The 24,395-nt window shown below is 37.9% G+C and overlaps 1 protein-coding gene across 1 annotated transcript in view; it reads right to left on the bottom strand.

The window, feature by feature from the left end:
• Positions 1–24,395, bottom strand: part of RIMKLA (ribosomal modification protein rimK like family member A) — a 168,335-nt gene that overhangs the window by 54,323 nt on the left and 89,617 nt on the right. The gene's annotated exons all lie outside the window — the stretch shown is intronic.

Here is a 24,395-nt window from a genome sequence, read left to right as displayed (position 1 = left end):
TTTAAACACATATTCCTATATATATGTATATATATATATATATATATATATATATATATATACACAGTATACAGTAAATATATATATATATACACAGTATACAGTAAATATATATATATATACACAGTATACAGTAAATATATATATATATACACAGTATACAGTAAATATATATATATATACACAGTATACAGTAAATATATATATATATATACACAGTATACAGTAAATATATATATATATACACAGTATACAGTAAATATATATATATATACACAGTATACAGTAAATATATATATATATACACAGTATACAGTAAATATATATATACACAGTATACAGTAAATATATATATATATATACACAGTATACAGTAAATATATATATATATACACAGTATACAGTAAATATATATATATATACACAGTATATATATATATATATACACAGTATACAGTAAATATATATATATATACACAGTATACAGTAAATATATATATATATATACACAGTATACAGTAAATATATATATATATATACACAGTATACAGTAAATATATATATATATATACACAGTATACAGTAAATATATATATATATATATATATATATAAATATATATATATATATATAAAATAAGCTCTTTAAAAGATAGCTCTTTTGAAGTTGCTTTTATCAGCTTTAGAGAGAGACTGTGTAACCGCTGAAATGTGTTGAGCAATTTTTATCTTTATTAATAAATTTGTGAAGCTGTAATTTTTGGACTGGTTTTGCTCCATATATGATAATACATTATTTTTAATTACTGATACCCTGTGAGTACATTCCATTTAATTAAAGTTGAAGACAGACTGGAATTTTGAAGAAGTTCAGTACTGATACAGCTCCGAAGAGGCATGGCGCCGCCATTTCCAAATACAAATGTTAGTTTGTTCATAAAATTATAATTTTTAAAGAAATATTTTGCTACTATTTTTTAGTGCCGTTAAAGGGACAGTCAACACCTGCGGTAACTTAAGGCCATACCATAGATCCGGAATAGAAGTTGCAGCTACACCGCATCAATGTTGAAAAGCTCTAACGGTATTTGAGTAATCACCGAAAATGCATAGGCTTATTCCTTGAAAATATGGCTGCTTAACTCCTCCCCCTCCCCCTTCATCCCCTTCTCTGATGTTTTCAGATGCTCGTTCATTTTTCAAAGGGTGATGGTTCTGTTTTGATAATGCGCATTATCCATTGCACGCTCGCAAACCGACAAGGATGTCATTGCGACTGGAGGATTCAATTAAAAAGAAGGTTTATACGTAACAGTGGGGGGAGTTTGGCAGCCATATTTTCAAGGAATAAACCTAGGTATTTTCAGTGATTACTCAAATATTGTTAGAGCTCATCACCATCAATGTGGTGTAGCTGCATCTTCTATTCCGGATCTATGGTATGGCCTTCAGTTACCGAAGGTGTTGACTGTCCCTTTAAACAGTATCATTTTTTACTGCATATTTTTATTTCAGTATATTTGATTTATTCATTTTCATTTATTTGTGAGTCCTATTGTAATGTATAAATTACCTTCACATACTTAAAACCATGGAACACCCCTTTGTGGTATACATTGTTCACAAGGTAAAAAAACTGCCTTTAGAGAATTAGGACGGTGGCTTTATTGTTCTGGCGACATTTCTTATAGAATTTCACAAGTTCAGTGAGCTTTAAAAAATTGGGCCCAAGGTGCTCAAGCTTTTATTATGTATATGTATAAGAGCTGCAGTTAAACTTTATTGTTTTTATTTTTTGCATGAAAAATGTAAAAGTAAAAGCTGTTTAAAATAAATGTGAAACTAACAACAGCTCGGTAGTTTCAATGATAAGAATTGCACATTTTTCCAAAAAAACACTTTTTTTTTATAATGTGTGAACTTTTAAAAGCCAATTATTGTAAATATGAAAACTTACAGCCACTTACTTCTGAGAAATATTAATATCCTATATTTTTATTCTCGGCCAATAAAAAAAAACATGTTTTTCACACTAAATAAAGTTTAAAAACGTTATAAGCAATTTTACAATAAAATGTATGTAAATATCACATTCTACACACATGTCTGGTTTACCCATAATGCCCTAGCTCAGATGTATTAATTCATTGTGATGTTTGATTCATTTCTTTTTAACCCCTTTAGTGTGAATAATGTCAAGGCTGCTACTTCAAAGCTGGTCAGCTAAGTCTTTTGGAAGCTACTTGATAGCTCTGCTCTGTTTAGCCTGCTTAACTTCAGCCTGCTGGAGCTTGTACTTTCAGTGCTGCGACACAAGCTGATGGCTCTTCCTACCGATCTGCCTTTTTTAACCAGTGCACTGCTTCTTAGTGCTTCTCAGTAGTGGTCACGTGACTGGAATAAAAAAGCTTGCTTTAGCAATAACCAGCCACTTGTAATGGCTGATTAATTATCGCGCGCTGAGCACGATAATACCTTTATTTGAAAAAGCAGGAATGTAAGCTTACGAGACAGCATATTTTTGGTTCATCACCCTGGATAGCTCTTGCTGATTGGTGGCTACATTTAGCCACCAATCAGCAAGCACTACCCAGGTGCTGAACCAAAGATGGGCCGGCGCGTAAGCTTACATTTCTGCTATTTAAATTAAAGGTACCAAGAAAATGTAGGAGTACATTAGAAAGTTGCTTCAAATTCCATACTCTATCTGAATCATGAAAGAAAAAAACATAATTTATGCTTACCTGATAAATTTATTTCTCTTGTAGTGTATCCAGTCCACGGATCATCCATTACTTGTGGGATATTCTCCTTCCCAACAGGAAGTTGCAAGAGGATCACCCACAGCAGAGCTGCTATATAGCTCCTCCCCTCACTGCCATATCCAGTCATTCGACCGAAACAAGCCGAGAAAGGAGAAACCATAGGGTGCAGTGGTGACTGTAGTTTAATTAAAATTTAGACCTGCCTTAAAATGACAGGGCGGGCCGTGGACTGGATACACTACAAGAGAAATAAATTTATCAGGTAAGCATAAATTATGTTTTCTCTTGTTAAGTGTATCCAGTCCACGGATCATCCATTACTTGTGGGATACCAATACCAAAGCTAAAGTACACGGATGATGGGAGGGACAAGGCAGGAACTTAAACAGAAGGAACCACTGCCTGTAGAACCTTTCTCCCAAAAACAGCCTCCGAGGAAGCAAAAGTGTCAAATTTGTAAAATTTGGAAAAAGTATGAAGCGAAGACCAAGTCGCAGCCTTGCAAATCTGTTCAACAGAAGCCTCATTTTTAAAGGCCCAGGTGGAAGCCACAGCTCTAGTAGAATGAGCTGTAATCCTTTCAGGGGGCTGCTGTCCAGCAGTCTCATATGTCAAACGGATTATACTACGAAGCCAAAAAGAAAGAGAGGTTGCCGAGGCCTTTTGACCTCTCCTCTGTCCAGAGTAAATAACAAACAGGCTAGATGTTTGACGAAAATCTTTAGTCACTTGTAAGTAAAACGTCAAGGCACGGACTACATCTAAATTATGCAAAAGACGTTCCTTCTTTGAAGAAGGATTAGGACATAATGATGGAACAACAATCTCTTGATTGATATTCTTGTTAGAAACCACCTTAGGTAAAAACCCAGGTTTTGTACGTAGAACCACCTTATCTGAATGAAAGATCAGGTAAGGGGAATCACAATGTAAGGCAGATAACTCAGAGACTCTTCGAGCCGAGGAAATAGCCATTAGAAAAAGAACCTTCCATGATAGAAGTTTGATATCAATAGAGTGAAGGGGTTCAAACGGAACTCCCTGAAGAACTTTAAGAACCAAGTTTAAGCTCCATGGAGGAGCAACAGGTTTAAACACAGGCTTAATTCTAACTAAAGCCTGACAAATTGCCTGAACGTCTGGAACTTCTGCCAGAGGCTTGTGTAAAAGAAAAGATAGAGCAGAAATCTGCCCTTTCAAAGAACTGGCTGATAAGCCTTTGTCCAAACCCTCTTGGAGGAAGGACAATATTATAGGAATCCTAACCCTACTCCATGAGTAATTCTTGGATTCACACCAATGAAGATATTTACGCCATATCTTGTGGTAAATTGTCCTGGTGACAGGCTTTCGAGCCTGTATTAAGGTATTAATGACTGACTCGGAGAAACCACGCTTTGATAAGATCAAGCATTCAATCTCCATGCAGTCAGTCTCAGAGAAATTAGATTCGGATGAGTGAAAGGACCTTGTATGAGAAGGTCCTGTCTCAGAGGCAGAGTCCATGGTGGCAAGGATGACATGTCCACTAGGTCTGCATACCAGGTCCTGCGTGGCCACGCAGGCGCTATCAGAATCACCAATGCTCTCTCCTGTCTGATCTTGGCAATCAGACGAGGGAGCAGAGGAAACGGTGGAAACACATAAGCCAGGTTGAAGAACCAAGGAGCTGCTAGAGCATCTATCAGCGTCGCCTCTGGGTCCCTGGACCTGGATCCGTAACAAGGGAGTTTGGCGTTCTGACGAGACGCCATGAGATTCAGTTCTGGTTCGCCCCAACGACGAACCAATTGAGCAAACACTTCCGGATGGAGTTCCCACTCCCCCGGATGAAAAGTCTGACGACTTAGAAAATCCGCCTCCCAGTTCTCTACACCTGGGATATGGATCGCTGACAGGTGGCAAGAGTGAGACTCTGCCCAGCGAATTATCTTGGAGACTTCCAACATCGCTAGGGAACTCCTGGTTCCCCCTTGATGGTTGATGTAAGCCACAGTCGTGATGTTGTCCGACTGAAATCTGATGAACCTCAGGGTTGCTAACTGAGGCCAAGCTAGAAGAGCATTGAATATTGCTCTTAACTCCAGAATATTTATTGGGAGGAGTTTCTCCTCCTGATTCCACAATCCCTGAGCCTTCAGGGAGTTCCAGACTGCACCCCAACCTAGAAGGCTGGCATCTGTTGTTACAATCGTCCAATCTGGTCTGCGAAAGGTCATACCCTTGGCCAGATGGACCCGAGATAACCACCAGAGAAGAGAATCTCTGGTTTCCTGATCCAGATGTAGTCGAGGGGACAAATCTGTGTAATCCCCATTCCACTGACTGAGCATGCATAATTGCAGCGGTCTGAGATGCAGGCGCGCGAATGGCACTATGTCCATCGCCGCTACCATTAAGCCGATTACCTCCATACACTGAGCCACCGTAGGGCGCGGAATGGAGTGAAGAACACGGCAAGCATTTAGAAGTTTTGATAACCTGGACTCCGTCAGGTAAATTTTCATTTCTACAGAATCTATAAGAGTCCCTAGGAAGGAAACCCTTGTGAGAGGAGATAGAGAACTCTTTTCTTCGTTCACTTTCCACCCATGCGACCTCAGAAATGCCAGAACTATCTCTGTATGAGACCTGGCAATTTGAAAGCTTGACGCCTGTATCAGGATGTCGTCTAGATAAGGAACCACCGCTATGCCTCGCGGTCTTAGAACCGCCAGAAGGGAGCCCAGAATCTTTGTGAAAATTCTTGGCGCTGTAGCCAACCCGAAGGGAAGAGCTAGAAATTGGTAATGCCTGTCTAGAAAGGCAAATCTCAGGAACCGATGATGATTCTTGTGAATCGGAATGTGAAGGTAGGCATCTTTTAAGTCCACTGTGGTCATGTACTGACCCTCTTGGATCATGGGTAAGATGTTTTGAATAGTTTCCATCTTGAATGATGGAACTCTGAGGAATTTGTTTAAGATCTTTAGATCCAAAATTGGTCTGAAGGTTCCCTCTTTTTTGGGAACCACAAACAGATTTGAATAAAACCCCTGTCCTTGTTCCGACCGCGGAACCGGATGGATCACTCCCATTACTAGGAGTTCCTGTACGCAGCGTAGGAAAGCCTCTTTCTTTATCTGGTTTGCATATAGTCTTGAAAGGTGAAATCTCCCTTGTGGAGGAGAAGCTTTGAAGTCCAGAAGATATCCCTGAGATATGATCTCCAACGCCCAGGGATCCTGAACATCTCTTGCCCACGCCTGGGCGAAGAGGGAAAGTCTGCCCCCCACTAGATCCGTTGCTGGATAGGGGGCCGTTCCTTCATGCTGTCTTGGAGGCAGCAGCAGAATTTCTGGCCTGCTTGCCCTTGTTCCAGGACTGGTTAGGTTTCCAGCCCGGCTTGGATTGAGCAAAAGTTCCCTCTTGTTTTGTAGCAGAGGAAGATGATGCACTTGCCTTGAAGTTTCGAAAGGCACGAAAATTGGACTGTTTGGCCTTTGATTTGGCCCTGTCCTGAGGAAGGGCATGACCCTTACCTCCAGTAATGTCAGCAATAATTTCCTTCAAACCAGGCCTGAATAGGGTCTGCCCCTTGAAGGGAATGCTAAGTAATTTAGACTTTGAAGTCATATCAGCTGACCAGGATTTAAGCCATAGCGCCCTACGCGCCTGGATGGCGAATCCGGAATTCTTAGCCGTTAGTTTAGTCAAATGAACAATGGCATCAGAAACAAATGAGTTAGCTAGCTTAAGTGTTCTAAGCTTGTCAATAATTTCAGTCAATGGAGCTGTATGGATGGCCTCTTCCAGGGCCTCAAACCAGAATGCCGCTGCAGCAGTGACAGGCGCAATTCATGCAAGAGGCTGTAAAATAAAACCTTGTTGAATAAACATTTTCTTAAGGTAACCTTCTAATTTTTTATCCATTGGATCTGAAAAAGCACAACTGTCCTCAACCGGGATAGTGGTACACTTTGCTAAAGTAGAAACTGCTCCCTCCACCTTAGGGACCGTCTGCCATAAGTCCCGTGTAGTGGCGTCTATGGGAAACATCTTTCTAAATATAGGAGGGGGGGAAAACGGCACACCGGGTCTATCCCACTCCTTATTAATAATTTCTGTAAACCTTTTAGGTATTGGAAATACATCAGTACACTCTGGCACTGCATAGTATTTATCCAGTCTACACAATTTCTCTGGCACTGCAATTGTGTCACAGTCATTCAGAGCAGCTAACACCTCCCCAAGCAATACACGGAGGTTCTCAAGCTTAAATTTAAAATTAGAAATCTCTGAATCAGGTTTCCCCCGAGTCAGAGATGTCACCCACAGACTGAAGCTCTCCGTCCTCAGGTTCTGCATATTGTGACGCAGTATCAGACATGGCCCTTACAGCCACTACGCGCTCTGTATCTTGTCTAACCCCAGAGCTATTGCGCTTGCCTCTTAATTCAGGCAATCTGGCTAATACCGCTGACAGGGTATTATCCATGATTGCAGCCATGTCCTGCAAAGTAATCGCTATGGGCGTCCCTGATGTACTTGGCGCCATATTAGCGTGCGTCCCTTGGGCGGGAGGCAAAGGGTCTGACACGTGGGGAGAGTTAGTCGGCATAACTTCCCCCTCGATAGAACCCTCTGGTGACAATTCTTTCATAGATAAAGACTGATCTTTACTGTTTAAGGTGAAATCAATACATTTAGTACACATTCTCCTATGGGGCTCCACCATGGCTTTTAAACATAATGAACAAGTAGTTTCCTCTGTGTCAGACATGTTTGTACAGACTAGCAATGAGACTAGCAAGCTTGGAAAACACTTTAAAACAAGTTAACAAGCAATATAAAAAACGTTACTGTGCCTTTAAGAAAAACAAATTTTGTCAAAATTTGAAATAACAGTGAAAAAAGGCAGTTACACTAACAAAATTTTTACAGTGTATGTAACAAGTTAGCAGAGCATTGCACCCACTTGCAAATGGATGATTAACCCCTCATATCAAAAACGAAATTATAATGACAAAAAAACGTTTTTAAAATTAGTCACAACAACTGCCACAGATCTACTGTGGATGTTACCCTCCTCAAACACGACTTTTGAAGCCTTCTGAGCCCTTCAGAGATGTCCTGTATCATGCAGAGGGAAGCTGGATGTCTCTGTCTGTAATTTTAGCTGCGCAGAAAAGCGCTAAAATAGGCCCCTCCCACTCATATTACAACAGTGGAAAGCCTCAGGAAACTGTTTCTAGGCCAAAATAAAGCCAGCCATGTCGAAAAAAACTAGGCCCCAATAATTTTTATCACCAAAGCATATATAAAAACGATTAAACATGCCAGCAAACGTTTTATATTGCACTTTTATAAGAGTATGCATCTCTGGTAATAAGCCTGACACCAGTCGCTATTAAATCACTGTATTTAGGCTTAACTTACATTAATCCGGTATCAGCAGCAATCTTTCTAGCAAATTCCATCCCTAGAAATATATTAACTGCACATACCTTATTGCAGGATACCCTGCACGCCATTCCCCCTCTGAAGTTACCTCACTCCTCAGAATATGTGAGAACGGCAGTGGACCTTAGTTACTTCTGCTAAGATCATAGAAACCGCAGGCAGATTCTTCTTCTCATGCTGCCTGAGATAAAAACAGTACACTCCGGTACCATTTTAAAATAACAAACTTTTGATTGAAGTTAAAAAACTAGCTAAAATACACCACTCTCCTCTTACTACCTCCAGCTTTGTTGAGAGTTGCAAGAGAATGACTGGATATGGCAGTGAGGGGAGGAGCTATATAGCAGCTCTGCTGTGGGTGATCCTCTTGCAACTTCCTGTTGGGAAGGAGAATATCCCACAAGTAATGGATGATCCGTGGACTGGATACACTTAACAAGAGAAATATGGGTTCAGTATCCCTTTAAGAAAACTAAATTCCAAAAATGTATCAAATCATACATAGAATAACAGAGAGAATTTGAATAGTCTTGATAAAGGCCCAGTAAGGCCGAAACGGGTTGACATACTGGTGAGCTCATTTGCAATTATTGTTTATAGTGTTTAGATGTTATTGCACTATTATTTTCTTCATTTATCCACAGGTTTAGAAGACATTTTGGATCTTTTTTTCCCATCATCGTATATATTTTGTTTTGTTTTTTGATTCATTGCTTCCACATTTTTGTGTTCTTCACTTTTTTATCTGAGTGTTACTTTTTACACCAGATTGGATTTTGGTCTCTACAATTGTTTTTTGCACCCCCTTACAAACAACACTGGACATATTTATTTCTGAACATCATCATTTTTTGGACATTGTATCTGGACATTACGTGACACATTTCTGCACCTTTGTATTTATCATTCATTTTTTCACCAATTATTGTCTTACTGTTGTATATTTGTGTATATTTTTTATTTTTCTGATTTTTGACACGTGTTGACACTTATTTTACGCACCTATTATTTTTTTTGCACGCACCTGGTCACCTATTGTATACACCCCATACTTTTTGTATTCTGTCATCCCAGGACATATTTGCTAAACAACTATATGTGACCACCTATCAGTAGTCATTTATTTCTCTGACATTTGCTGTGATTATTTCCCTGACATTTGTTGTGACCATATATGTCATATCCTCATTACAGTATAGGACGTAGATTGTGATTTTATATGTGTTTCATGGATCCATGTAGGTTTTAAGGAGGATTTTATTTGCATCTATTTTATTTTCATTTTTACTGAATCATTGTGTTTTTATTAAGTGTTTGCACATTTTAGATATTATAATAAATCCGTTTATATTTAACTCATCAACACTACTTAGCCTTTTCAGCTTTAAGCGCTCACTCACTCATACAATTCATACATAGAATAAAACACACTTGACTTTTTAGTCTTTAAGGTGGTCTCCCATTTAAGTAACAATCGACAAAACCAATATCCTCCTCTTTTTGGAGAATTCATTTTCTCAATTACTTTTCGTGAAAGCGATATTTTTGCACTACACTAAGTAATACCAGCAATAATGTGCGCTGGTATTACAAGTTGAGCTTGCGGTAGCAATAACCAGCCACTTGTAATAGGTGATTATTTATTGAGCACCCACAAACGGGCAAATTTGCCTATTTGCGGCAGCGTGATAAATTAGCGCTACACTTCTAATCTTGTTTCCGCTTGACAAGAATGATCGCTAATAAAATGTTTAACCAACTATTATTATTATTATACTTTATTTATAAAGCACCAAAAAATTCAGCAGCGATATCCATGGGTACAAAAGATAAAAGTATAACGAAGATACAACATTTTTAAGAGACAGGACAAAATGTATCAAACAAATATAAGAGGAATTGAGTGCCCTATTCCCTTGGGAACTTACAATCTAGAAGCTATGAACTCTAGTCTAGTCTTTTATTGTTTCATTATGATTTTTCTGTCCTTTTAAGTTTGAACTACATTTGTACAATACATAACACCCAGATCGATAAGAGTAACGAATGGGCCTGCTCATGTGACTCCCAAGCAGAACCAGGCTGACAGCCATCATACTCCTGCCTCAAAAGAGAAGTGGCTCTTAACAATCAGTAGTGTTGCCTATACTTATTATAAGAGCCGCCATGACATAGTAGCAACAACATATTATTACTATTACTACTATGCTACTATGTACAACAGTCAGCAAAAACCTCACTGAGCCCTATCTCTTTTTTTTTTTAAAGGGGCAGTCTACACCAGAATTTTTATTGTTTTAAAAGATAGATAATCCCTTTATTACCCATTTCCCAGTTTTGCATAACTAACACATTTATAATAATATACTTTTAACCTCTGTGATTATCTTGTATCTAAGCCTCTGCAAACTGCCCCTTTATTTCAGTTCTTTTGACAGACTTGCAGTTTAGCCAATCAGTGCCTACTCCCAGATAACTTCACGTGCACGAGCACAGTGTTATCTATATGAAATACATGAACTAACACCCTCTAGTGGTGAAAAACTGTTAAAATGCATTCTGAAAAGAGGTGGCCTTCAAGGTCTAAGAAATTAGCATAAGGACCTCCCAGGTTAAGCTTTCAACTAAGAATACCAAGAGAACAAAGCAAAATTGGTGATAAAAGTAAATTGGAAAATTGTTTAAAATTACATGCTCTATCTGAATCATAAAAGTTTATTTTGGCCTAGACGGTCCCTTTAAATCACCTTGGATAGGGGAGGAGTCACAGTTAGGGCGGCAGTTGGGTGCACTTGTGGTGGATGGGTTTGCAGTTAGATTTATTTGTTCTGGTGAGCCATGGCAAGAATTAACCTGCAGTGGGGTTGATTGGAACAGGATAGTACTAAATTATTTTCTCTCGTGTATATGAAAGAGTAGCATTCAAACATGACATTGTATAAAAAAGGTAAAATAAAAGCTGTCTATGTAAAAAATAATAACTAGTAAAATATTGCTCATTGGCTGAAAGGAACAAAAGACACAGAAAAAAAAGTTGGTTTATTACAGAAACATCTTTTTTTTTTTTTTTTAAGAAAAACCAAAGCACTGTAATATGTTTTATGTATTTCCTTTTAGACAAAATGCTTTTTGGTGTACAATGTTTCTTTATACAAAGTAGGAAGGTTCTCAGGGATATTGCCGCTGCAACCAAGTACAATAATAATAAAATCAGTGGTCATAATGCAGTTAGGAAGAAGACGTAGCAAGGAGAAAAACAAGAGAAAAACATTAAATTTCAATAGCCTTGTGTTGTAACTTATCTACAAGGACAAATGGTTGGGTGATATCGAAAATCCATTCACAGTCTGACCTGCATGTAAGAAAAAATATTGAAGAACATACAAAAGGACAGATTATTTTTTAATCTATAACAAATATTACATTATCTGAGTAGTCAAAACAAATAAGCCTTAATGTTACTTTACAAATAAATAATGCTTTCTTACAAGCACATCATATATCAAAATATTTATTCTATAAATATAATATGCCTTTAAAAATAAAATATAATTTCCCTTTCTTCGCTTACCCCATAAACTGCAAAAGGATCCTCTTCATAATCATCTGGGTCTGCAAATTTAATAAAATATCAAGGTCATCAACAGATCAACATGAAAAAAGATATCAGTCAGAAAATATCATCTTAAGACTGACAAAGTGCACCCACCTAGCAGAGGGATGAGAAGGTAAAGATGGCTGCACTCAATAGTATCAGTATGTTTGGGCTTCTATCAACAAGAGGACAAAGAGAAGTTGTAGAACACACAATTTCAAAAGAAGTCTGTGGAGGATATAAATTAACCAATAACATATTGCCAATACTGGGCTGGATGACGAGTGGCACGCTAATAGTTACAAGCCAGCAAATAGGGGTTCATCACAGCATTCATATTAAAAGTTGAAAGTAAACACGATCGCCTGAGTGCAATTGAAGTTAACATGCGTCCTCTGAGCTCTGGTTAACTGCGAAACAAAAAAGTGTCACAAAACACATCAAAAATACATTAAAAAGTACATTTACACTCATAATAACACTATCTTATAAAAATTATTTAAAAAAAAAAAAGCACAAAAAATGTTATAACGGGTTAAAAAGATAATGGGGTATACACTGTCGGCATTTATCAATACACAAGCAGTTCTCCATAACTGCTTGTGCAATGCCGCCCCCTACAGATTCGCAGCCAATCAGCCACTAGCATGGGGTGTTAATAAGCCCGATAGTATAGGATCGTGAGGATTGAAGACCGCAGCCTTAGAGGCAGTGGACAAGTTATTGACCGTTGCTTTATAACTGCTGTTTCCGGCGAATCTGAAGGCTTGGGTGGAAACAAGGGGAACAAGGGCGATTTGGCCCTTGTTAAATCTACCCCATAAGGTCTCAGTGTTGGTCAAAGAGCTTTAACATAGAGATACATACATATAAGTCTAAAGATGTATATATATATATATATATATATATATATATATGTGTGTAATTGTGTATATATACATATATATATCTATATGTGTGTATATATGTAGTTATATGTGTATAAATGTATTTACAAGTAGAAATAGAAAAAGACTTGTCTGTCACGTAGTTAAAAACTTCAAATATTTTATTGATATTCCAAATTGGATAAAAAGAGGGTACAGCAACCCTTGGTTCACATGTTCATACACAAGCGTAGCACAAACAGGCTTACGTGTTTTGGATTGAAATACATAATCATAGCCTAAAGTGCTCATTTACTCCGTGATTTAAAACGCTCATACATTAATGTGTAATGGACGCATGTTTGGTGTCCCGGAGGTATGAGGGGAGAGAAGTCACAATGGGTTGCAGGACTGAGTCTAACCATTCTGATAAGTTGCCCATTAAAGATTCCATCCCACTCACAATTGGGTGCCCCTGTATGTTGTCCGAAGATTTGTGAACTTTGGGTAGATGGTAGAAAAGGTGAGTCTTGGGATATTCAACAAAAAGAAAATCAGCTGTAGCCGAATCAATGTTCCCCTGTTCCAACCCATCATCCAAATTCTGCTTAAGTTCTACTTGAAACGGGGAAGTAGGATCTCCCTTTAGGATCATATAATCCTCTGTTTTCTCCAGCTGTCATAAACTCTCTGTTACATATTGAGCACGGTCCATCACTTCCACCATTTCCCCCTTATCAGCTTTCCTGATTACCAAATTTCCTGAAGAGCAATAAGAGCTTTTCTTTCCAACCCTGTAAGGTTGGGTTTCATCCTGGGATTACTCTCTTTCAGACTAACTAAGTCGTTTTCTATTCTGTTATAGAATGTTTCAATCACACTGCCCCTATTGTGGATTGGATAAAAATTTGATTTCTTTTTAAACTTTGGACCTTTGTTATACTCCTCAGACTTATTGGAAGCCTCCAATTGGAGTTGTTGTAATGCTGAGAAAAACTTTCTAAGTGTGATATTACGCACTAATTTGTTAATGTCAATGAGAGTCTAAAATACACTGAAATCATTCGATGGTGCAAAACTTAAACCCAAACTAAGCACTTTCATTTGTTCTTTACTTAAATCATAAGAAGAAAGATTAATCACATTATCATACATCTCTACTTGTATTTTTTTGAGGAAATAAATAAGCAATGCTCTTACTGACTAAAGTCGGAGGCAGTTAACTGCTATCTCTCACGTTTCTTTCCATCTTTACTACACACTGCATGAGTCAGCACGCATGCGTGCTCTTCATCATCACAACCTTGCTCCGTCAACGAGTAGGTGCAAGTACACTCGCCACACTTTATTTGTCTTTCTCTTTAGTACCACAACTTCTTGATGCCAGTGTGAAAAAAGAAAGCATGCACTTGTAGCTATTGTTACCCTTTAAGGACCAAGGATATGATGCACATCAAAGACCAAAATTTAACTTTAATGTGCAGTGTTATGTTATGGTCCCCCATTATTGACTTAGGGGGGTTGTTGGGACAGCATACAATGGGTACCATGTAGTATGGCCTGCATTTGGTTATAGTACACAGCCTGTCAACAAGGTCCTTAAAGGCCAATGTGACATCTATAGATAGCCAATCAGGCGTGGGCAGGAGCGGTCAATCTCCCCGGTTGTACGAGATATCGGGGAGACTGAAATTCTCCACCTAAGAGGTGGAGAAGAGGGTAGGGAAGCAGTGGTCTGATGTCCGCTGCTTGATAAATCATGACTGCAGGTTCTCTTGTGAGAAGCTGCAGTCATAGGCAGGAGAAAGGCCTTAATATAGTGAACCCATGGTAGTGGTTAAACATTTAAAGACTTTTTATATATATATATATATATATATATTTTTTTTTTTTTTTTTTTTTAAAAGGTGTAAAATAGGTCCAGTGGCCAGTTAGCAGTTGATTAGAGATGCCAGGGTTGTAAACAGGAGAGAGTGACAAGCTGGCTTAGAGAATGACCAGGTCTAAAGGATGAGTAATAAAACCATATAGCCATAATATTTTACAGCGACAACATGCACTACTTAAATCATTTGTATTAAAATTAAGTGTGAAAAAAAAACAAATGAATGAAAATGATTTACTGTAAATTATTGAACACATGCTTATAACAGTGACAAGTGTATCACTACAAATGTACCATATATTTATAATGATCACTTATTTGTCACGTTATTAATACGCTGTGTACCTTGTGTTTATAACACCTTTTATTGTTCAAGAAACAAATTATATATACAGTATATATTTAAAGAAAATGAAACCACATATATAAATGAAATAGACATGAAAATAATGCATACACTTTAATGCATTACTCCAAGTCCTTTATTACGAACTTAAAACTGTGTATAAAAAAATACTTACGGCTAGATTTAGAGTTGGGCGGTAGCCGTCAAAACCAGCGTTAGAGGGTCCTAACGCTGGTTTTTACCGCCCGCTGGTATTTGGAGTCAGTCAGGAAAGGGTCTAACGCTCACTTTACAGCTGCGACTTTTCCATACCGCAGATCCCCCTACGCCATTTGCGTATCCTATCTTTTCAATGGGATCTTTCTAACGCCAGTATTTAGAGTCGTGGCTGAAGTGAGCATTAGAAATCTAACGACAAAATTCCAGCCGCAGAAAAAAGTCAGGAGTTAAGAGTTTTCTGGGCTAACGCCGGTTCATAAAGCTCTTAACTACTGTGCTCTAAAGTACACTAACACCCATAAACTACCTATGCACCCCTAAACCGAGGTCCCCCCACATCGCCGCCACTCTATTAAATTTTTTAACCCCTAATCTGCCGCTCCGTACACCGCCGCCAGCTACGTTATGCCTATGTACCCCTAATCTGCTGCCCCTAATACCGCCGACACCTATATTATATTTATTAACCCCTAATCTGCCCCCCCAACGTCGCCGCCACCTACCTACACTTATTAATCCCTAATCTGCCAAGCGGACCGCACCGCTACTATAATAAAGTTATTAACCCCTAATCCGCCTCACTCCCGCCTCAATAACCCTATAATAAATAGTATTAACCCCTAATCTGCCCTCCCTAACATCGCCGACACCTAACTTCAAGCATTAACCCCTAATCTGCCGACCGGAGCTCACCGCTACTCTAATACATTTTTTAACCCCTAAAGCTAATTCTAACCCTAACCCTAACACCCCCCTAAGTTAAATATAATTTTTATCTAACAAAATAAATTAACTCTTATTAAATAAATTATTCCTATTTAAAGCTAAATACTTACCTGTAAAATAAATCCTAATATAGCTACAATATAAATTAAAATTATATTGTAGCTATTTTAGGATTAATATTTATTTTACAGGCAACTTTGTAATTATTTTAACCAGGTACAATAGCTATTAAATAGTTAATAACTATTTAATAGTTACCTAGTTAAAATAATTACAAAATTACCTGTAAAATAAATCCTAACCTAAGTTACAATTAAACCTAACACTACACTATCAATAAATAAATTAAATAAAATACCTACAATTACCTACAATTAAACCTAACACTACACTATCAATAAATTAATTAAATACAATACCTACAAATAAATACATTTAAATAAACTAACTAAAGTACAAAAAATAAAAAAGAACTAAGTTACAAAAAATAAAAAAATATTTACAAACATTAGAAAAATATTACAACAATTTTAAACTAATTACACCTACTCTAAGCCCCCTAATAAAATAACAAAGCCCCCTAAAATAAAAAAAATGCCCTACCCTATTCTAAATTAAAAAAGTTCAAAGCTCTTTTACCTTACCAGCCCTTAAAAGGACCTTTTGTGGGGCATGCCCCAAAGAATTCAGCTCTTTTGCCTGTAAAAAAAACACATACAATACCCCCCCAACATTAAAACCCACCATCCACATACCCCTAATCTAACCCAAACCCCCCTTAAATAAACCTAACACTACCCCCCTGAAGATCTTCCTACCTTGTCTTCACCATGCCAGGTATCACCGATCGATCCAGAAGAGCCTCCGATGTCTTCATCCAAGCCCAGGCGGGGGCTAAAGAGTGACGTCCATCCTCCGGCTGAAGTCTTGATCCAAGCGGGCAGAAGAGGACATCCGGACCGGCAAACATCTTCATCCAAGCCGCATCTTCTATGTTCTTCAATCCGATGACGACCGGCTGATCTTCAAGACCTCCAGCGCGGATCCATCCATCTTCACCGACAACTTCCCGACGAATGAAGGTTCCTTTAAGGGACGTCATCCAAGATGGCGTCCCTCGAATTCCGATTGGCTTATAGGATTCTATCAGCCAATCGGAATTAAGGTAGGAAAATTCTGATTGGCTGATGGAATCAGCCAATCAGAATCAAGTTCAATCCGATTGGCTGATCCGATCAGCCAATCAGATTGAGCTCGCATTCTATTGGCTGCTCTGATTAAATGAGCACTTTAGGCTATGATTACGGATTACAATCCGAAACGCCTAAGCCCGTTTGTGTATGAATGTGTGAACCATGGGTTGCTGTACCATCATTTTATCCAGTTTGGAATATCAATAAAATATTTAAAGTTTTTAACTATGTGACGGACAAGTCTTTTTCTATTTCTACTTCTACATACCAGCTTGAGTTCGGATACGTGGCTGATAGCCATAGGTTGGAGCAGGTGTGCTGCTATCACATTGGCTGGAGGGTAGGTCATGAGGGAGTGACGTAGAGGAAGGTGCAAGGTGGAGAAGCACAGACGAGCCCATGAGTGATACACTAAAGACTGTGTTAAGTGAAGTGAGAGAGGCATTGTCCCAACTTCAGCGGAAGCAGTTACAGGGCTAAGGGCGCATTCTGTGTGAACTTTGAGTCTGGCCAGAGTCAGTGAATCCTTTTCATTACGCTTCCTTATTCCTGTCACAAGCAAGCCATTTTGCAGACACCTTGTTCAGATGTTTCACTAGCAGTAATTCGGTTTTCAGTGGTATACGTTACTGGGTTATCACTTCTGTTTGATGTTTTGACTTACTGGTATATATGTATTTACAGACATATATACACATATAAACACACTTATACATATGTACACATATATAGACATATATATAAGTGCATTGGAACCATTTGCAGTTAAGTAGATAAAAACATGAAAAAAACATATTTAAGCAATATTAGTTTTTAATAAAGTGTTATACTGTGTATTTACTGTAAATATTTCAGATTCAAATGTTCTGCACATAGCAGAATGTGTTTTTATGTATTATTTATATATATATAATTATATATATATACATACATACACTTACCGGCAACTTTATTAGGTACACCTGTTCAATTGCTTGGTAACACAAATTGCTAATCAGCCAATCAAATGGCAGCAACTCAATGCATTTAGGCATCTAGACATGGTGAAGACGACTTGCTGAAGTTCAAATTGAGCATCAGAATGGGGAAGAAAGGGGATTTAAGTTACTTTGAACGTGGCATGGTTGTTGGTGCTAGACGGGTTGGTCTGAGTATTTAAAAAACTGCTGATCTACTGGGATTTTCACGCACAGCCATTTCTAGGGTTTACAGAGAATGGTCCGAAAAAGAGAAAATATCCAGTGAGCGGCAGTTGTGAGGACAAAAATGCCTTGTTGGTGTCAGAGGAGAATGGGCAGATTGGTTTGAGATGATAGAAAGGCAACAGTAACTCAAATAACCACTTGTTACAACCAAGGTATGCAGAATACCATCTCTGAACGCACAACACGTCAAAGCTTTTAGAAGATGGGCTACAGCAGCAGCAGACGACCACACCGGGTGACACTCCTGTCAGCTAAGAACAGGAAACTGAGGCTACAATTCGCACAGGCTCACTAAAATCGGACAATAGACGATTGGTAAAATGTTGCCTGACCTAATGAGTCTCGATTTCAGCTGCTACATTTAGATGGTAGGGTCAGAATTTGGCATAAACACCATGAAAGCATGGATCCATCCTGCCTTATATCAACGGTTCAGGCTGCTGGTGGTGGTGTAATGGTGTGGGGGATATTATTATCTTGGCACACTTTGGGCCCCTTACTACCAATTGAGCATCATTTAAACGCCACAGCCTACCTGAGTAGTGCTGCTGACCATGTCCATCCCTTTATGACTACAGTGCACCCATCTTCTAATGGCTACTTCCAGCAGGATAATGCACCATGTCACAAAGCTCAAATCATCTCAAACTGGTTTCTTGAACATGACAATGTGTTCACTGTACTCCAATGGCCTCCAAAGTCACCAGATCTTAATACAATAGAGCACCTTTGGGATGTGGTGGAACGGGAGATTCGCATCATGGTTGTGTAGCCGATCTGCAGCAACTCCATGATGCTATTATGTCAATATGGACCAATATGACTGAGGAATGTTTCCAACACCTTGTTGAATCTATGCCACAAAGAATAAACCCTTTGGCTGCTAAGCTATTTCCCACCTGGGTGCTAATATTTTCTTTTAATTTTTTAATTTTTGAAATTTTTTAATTTTGTTTTTTTTTTTACTTTTTTTTTTTTTTTTTTACAGACCCCCAAGACTGTAGCTGCTTAGATGCCTGAGATACAGGCTTCTAAGCAGCATGCCCCCTCCTCCTATACTTAACATTATTAAGTATAAATAAAGTTGCGCGGTGACGTCATCACGTAATTGCGCGTGACGTCACTGCGCATCACGTGAAGCCCCGGCGATGTCTGTCACTCTACAGGCACGACCGCCGGGGTAGGAGCAGTAAGGGGCCCCCAGATCTCCCTCAAGGTGGGAGAGAGCTCATGACGGCTCTGAGCCGTCATTAGCACCAGAGTGAGAAACTCTGTGACAGCTCAGAGCCATCATTAGCACTCAAAGGGTTAAGGCAGTTCTGAAGGCAAAAGGGGGTCCAACTCCGTACTAGCAAGGTGTACCTAATAAAGTCACCAGTGAGTGTGTATATATATGTATATATAGTTATAGTTATAGATATATATATATACTGTACATATATATATATATATATATATATATTTATAGATATATATTGTACCAAAATACCATTAAATATATGTAGAAATATGTATTTATGAATAAATAGAAAATTTTCTGCTATGTGAAGAACATTGGAATGTGAAATATTAATATATTTTCATGTCGGTTTAGTGTACTTGGAAATATGTGATCGGGTTTGTAAGAGTAGGGTGTTAGTTTTTCCCCCACTGTTTTTGCTCTGTCTGAATCACAAAAAAATATTTTGGGGTTTTTATATCCCTTTAAACCCAACATTCCCTTGATGTTAATTGTCAAAATGACGTTCAATTTTGTGAAAGATTTCTTTACGAGTAAGTGCATATTATAATGCAATGTAGACACAGCTGATTTTCAACAGTCAAATGAAGTGAAGACACAAAGGACCTAGAGAAAAAAAAATGTATTAATAATCTGAATTGTTATTAACAGAATTACAGCTTCAGTTTCACCTATATATTACTGTAAGTAGGTTAGTATGGCTTGAAGAGGGGATGTAGTAAAGCATAATTAAAGCACTTACCTCACTGAGGTGTCTTCTTGTTTTGAAAGCACGGAAGGCAGTTGGGAATCAAATGCACACCCTGTGAATTATGCTTGAATCAGCAATAGATTGGCTACAATAGGTTTTATCTTCCTTTAACAGCACAAACATATAATTCCTCTTCTGTTATGTACAATACATAGCTGCATTTGACCCAACATTTGCTATTTGTCTTCTCCACTGAAAGTAAAAATGAGCGCCCAAGGACACAGCACAAAGGAAATAGCCATTTATTATCAGATGTGTGGTAATAAAATAAAATTGATGCTGCCAGTCTCTGATTACCTTTACCAGAATTGCTTTTCTCTTGTCTCTGCCTTGCTAGACTGCCTTTGCCATTACAAGAGATCTAGGTGGGGCAGCCATTTCCTTCTCACACCTGTTCCTCTTCACAGCGGTTTTTGATCTTCTGCAGGATGGTGGTCATATAGTTGTATGGAATATGGCCACCTACATTTTCTTAAAGCCTCCACAGTAAGAAAGTCAACTTTCTCTTCAATGTGGGCAGTCTTTTAATAAATATAGAAGTATGTTTTCTTAGATGGCTGTCACAACCCCTAACGATCAGTCCCTAATAGTTTGCCTCAGATTAAATTACACAAACTGTAGTGCAATAAACCATACAGCCTACTCCATATTTTATTATTGACATTTATTTGGTTCTCATTTATTTTTTCTATTTATATATGTCTTATTCATTTATTGATTTTTATATAGTTATGTGTGTTTTCATTTCATAGAAAAGGACAGTACATCCTCTATTGTCTAATCTCCTCACTTTATGTAATACAAATTACTAAGAACCATACCTTTCTTTGTCAGGGAAATTATTTTAACAAAAAGTGATATAATTAGGTCTGCTCTGTTTGGTTATGCAGAGCATGCTAATTCTGAAGAAAATGCTCATTTGGATGTTGTTTTGGTTTTGCATTTGTTTTGTAAACTATTTTTTATTCCTTAATATAAGCATCTTTTTGCGTTTAGGTTTTAAATGTTTTACACTACAATGTTTATAGTTCCTTATTGTTAATTCGGTAGACATTACGGGGCCGATTTATTAAGGGCCGAATGTGCCCCAATGCTGCTGTTTCCGAGCGAGCCTTCAGACTCGCCGGAAACAGGAGTTAAGAAGCAACGGTCTTAAGATCGCTGCTCCTTAACTCATACACCTCCTCTGAGGTGGAGGACAGCAATCTGCATGATTGTGTTTGCTGTTGGCATTCAGTGATGTCTGGTGGACATGAACCGCTACAGCATATCATGTCCGCCAGACATTGATAAATCGTCCCCTAGGCCTGCTTCATATTTATAATAGATGGGTGAATATGTTCATTGAAGGTTGTATAAAACATGTTTACTTACATATTTGACACACAAAGATAACAAGGGCACTATATAGGCAAACTCCTCATTGGTTTCAATTATTTTAGATACTATGTTTAATTTTAGTATCAATATATTATATTCCTTTTGAGGAGTGGTGCTAGCATCTAATACTGAACTTGCAGAACAATTGGGATAGAATCCCTGGAAAGAAATGCTATATAGCACTCTCTGCCCAGACTGGGGTAGAGCCACTAGTACAGTTTAAAATTTAACTTTTATTTCTTTACTTTAAAAAGATGGGTGGACATGAACAAGTTAAAATCACTCTATCTCAAATTGCTAATGGCAATTCTTTCAGGTTGTTATGAACTTATTCTGGAGACCGGTTGATTCTTTAATACTTGTTATGTTATTCTATTGAATCAGTCGGTACTCCCTTATATTTGTAAAGTAGGGTTAATAAGAGCCCTGTAATGGGTGTTTGTTGGTGTTTTGATGTCTCATATATTTGTTAAGGCTTGTATTAGTGTTAAATTAATTAAATTTGAGCTTGGGTGGCAGCAGGGATTATTAAGCTTGATTCACGTTTACACATAGACCTAGGTTGTGTGGTTTTTGTGTTTTGAAATTCACTTCACTTTATTGTGTTTGTGTACAATTGCCCCAATTTGGGTATCACTTGTATTCAGAGGTTATTTGTTGTATTGTCCACTTATGTTCTTTATTCTTGCGTTTATCATCTCACTAGTTCCCTATTGTGTTCCCCATATGGGATTAGTCATATTGTGAGTTTAAACGTTTTACTAATAAATTCAGTGACCATACATTTGAGATCTGTTGTATCTCTCACCACTTGAGAATAAAGTGATCTTGTATACGTTTTACATATATTTATTCATACACTCTTAGGTGATTCATTAAGTAATAACTCCCATGTGCGTGAATTTCTTTGTGTTAATAATGTTCTTTTTAAACCCCACTGTTTACAATGTTATCTATGAGGTTACCCTTATTGTATGGGTGGCTAGGCTACTGTGTGTTACATTTATTTTACACCACATGCATTATGTAATTATCAAAAGATATTATCAGTACACAATGTTGCAACACTTTCAATCTGATTCCTTTCTGGGGAGTCAGAGGCTAGTTGTAATTATAGTTGCAGCATCAACCTTGGAATTCAAATTCCACTCGATAGTATTTTAACTGAATATATTAGCTATGATGCTAAGGTGGATGCACATTTGCGCATTATTAAATATTTCAAATATAATTATAATGGGTGTTCCAGATTACCCAACAACCCGGTACTATGCACTTATGGATTGCTAAAATAATGTTAACATTGATTCCCTGACTGTCACTGTACGCTGTTCTCACTACAGCTAGGCTTGGTAATCTTATCACTAATACGGGGTCTTGTTCGGTTGTAATTCTGTTAGCAACCAATGCTTTTATATAGCCAAGTCCCCCCTTGCCACTCGTAAGAATGCACTAAGGTTATTGTTCAAATAACGTTACCCAATAATTCTACTTAGGTTCTTGTCTCAATCAAACATTTTAACGCTAACATGCATTCACACACTGTATCGGATATAATTTCCACCAATATCCCCATTAATAATTCGATTTTAGCAGTTGAGATAGATTAAGTTAATAGACACATATAACATTTTAGTGGGACCCCATCGTCCCTCGCAACCCCCCTGACGTGTTTTGCCAGTTACGGCTTTATCAAAGGTCAACCCTACTTTACAAATATAAGGGAGTACCGACTGATTCAATAGAATAACATAACAAGTATTAAAGAATCAACCGGTCTCCAGAATAAGTTAATAACAACCTGAAAGAATTGCCATTAGCAATTTGAGATAGAGTGATTTTAACTTGTTCATGTCCACCCATCTTTTTAAAGTAAAGAAATAAAAGTTAAATTTTAAACTGTACTAGTGGCTCTACCCCAGTCTGGGCAGAGAGTGCTATATAGCATTTCTTTCCAGGGATTCTATCCCAATTGTTCTGCATGTTTACTTACATGTTACAAAAATAATGAAATTGCTTATCAATTACTTATAACAGATTAGGTTTTATGTACAGCTGAAACGAAAAAACGAATGCATGTTAAAAAAAAAAAAGTGGATCTACAGAAGCCCGGAGACAAGATATATCACTCTACAAGGATGATCAATCTACTTAAGAAGTTTTTCTTAATTTTCCCTTCACAAACGTGTTATGCATCTTCAAATTTGACACCTTTCATTCATTTACTCAGGAAACTTTTTAATCCATTATGCAGTCTATTCTAATATACTGTTGCTGTGATGTTGAAGGAGCACTGAAATAATTTTTCATGATTAAGTCCATAAAGTTATACAGATCAAATAGGAGGCAAAGCAGAAAGCAATGTTTAAGCCATTCAATGGTGAGCTATTTTCAACTTTTAAAAAACATAAATTATGCTTACCAGATAATTCCCTTTCCTTCTGTATGATGAGAGTCCACGGCTTCATTCCTTACTTGTGGGAAATACAGTTCCCTCATATCCCAGTCATTCTGCCAAGGGAACAAGGAACAGTAGGAGAAAAATCAGGGTATAAATGGTGCCAGAAGAACAAAAAAAATGTAAATCCGCCCATCGGACTTACGGGCGGGGGTCGTGGACTCTCCTCATACAGAAGGAAAGAAAATTATCTGGTAAACATACATTATGTTTCATTAGGCTTCATTCCTTACTTGTGGGAAACATATATCCAAGCTCCAGAGGACACTGAATGAAAGGGAGGGCAAAAAAGGAGGCGGACCCTATTCTGAGAGCACCACAGCCT

This window comes from Bombina bombina, chromosome 8 (genome assembly GCF_027579735.1).
Source record: "Bombina bombina isolate aBomBom1 chromosome 8, aBomBom1.pri, whole genome shotgun sequence".
In the NCBI taxonomy this organism is placed as follows: Eukaryota; Metazoa; Chordata; class Amphibia; order Anura; family Bombinatoridae; genus Bombina; species Bombina bombina.
The sequence above is the reverse complement of the archived record's forward strand: the minus strand, read 5'-3'. Positions and strand labels throughout refer to the sequence as shown.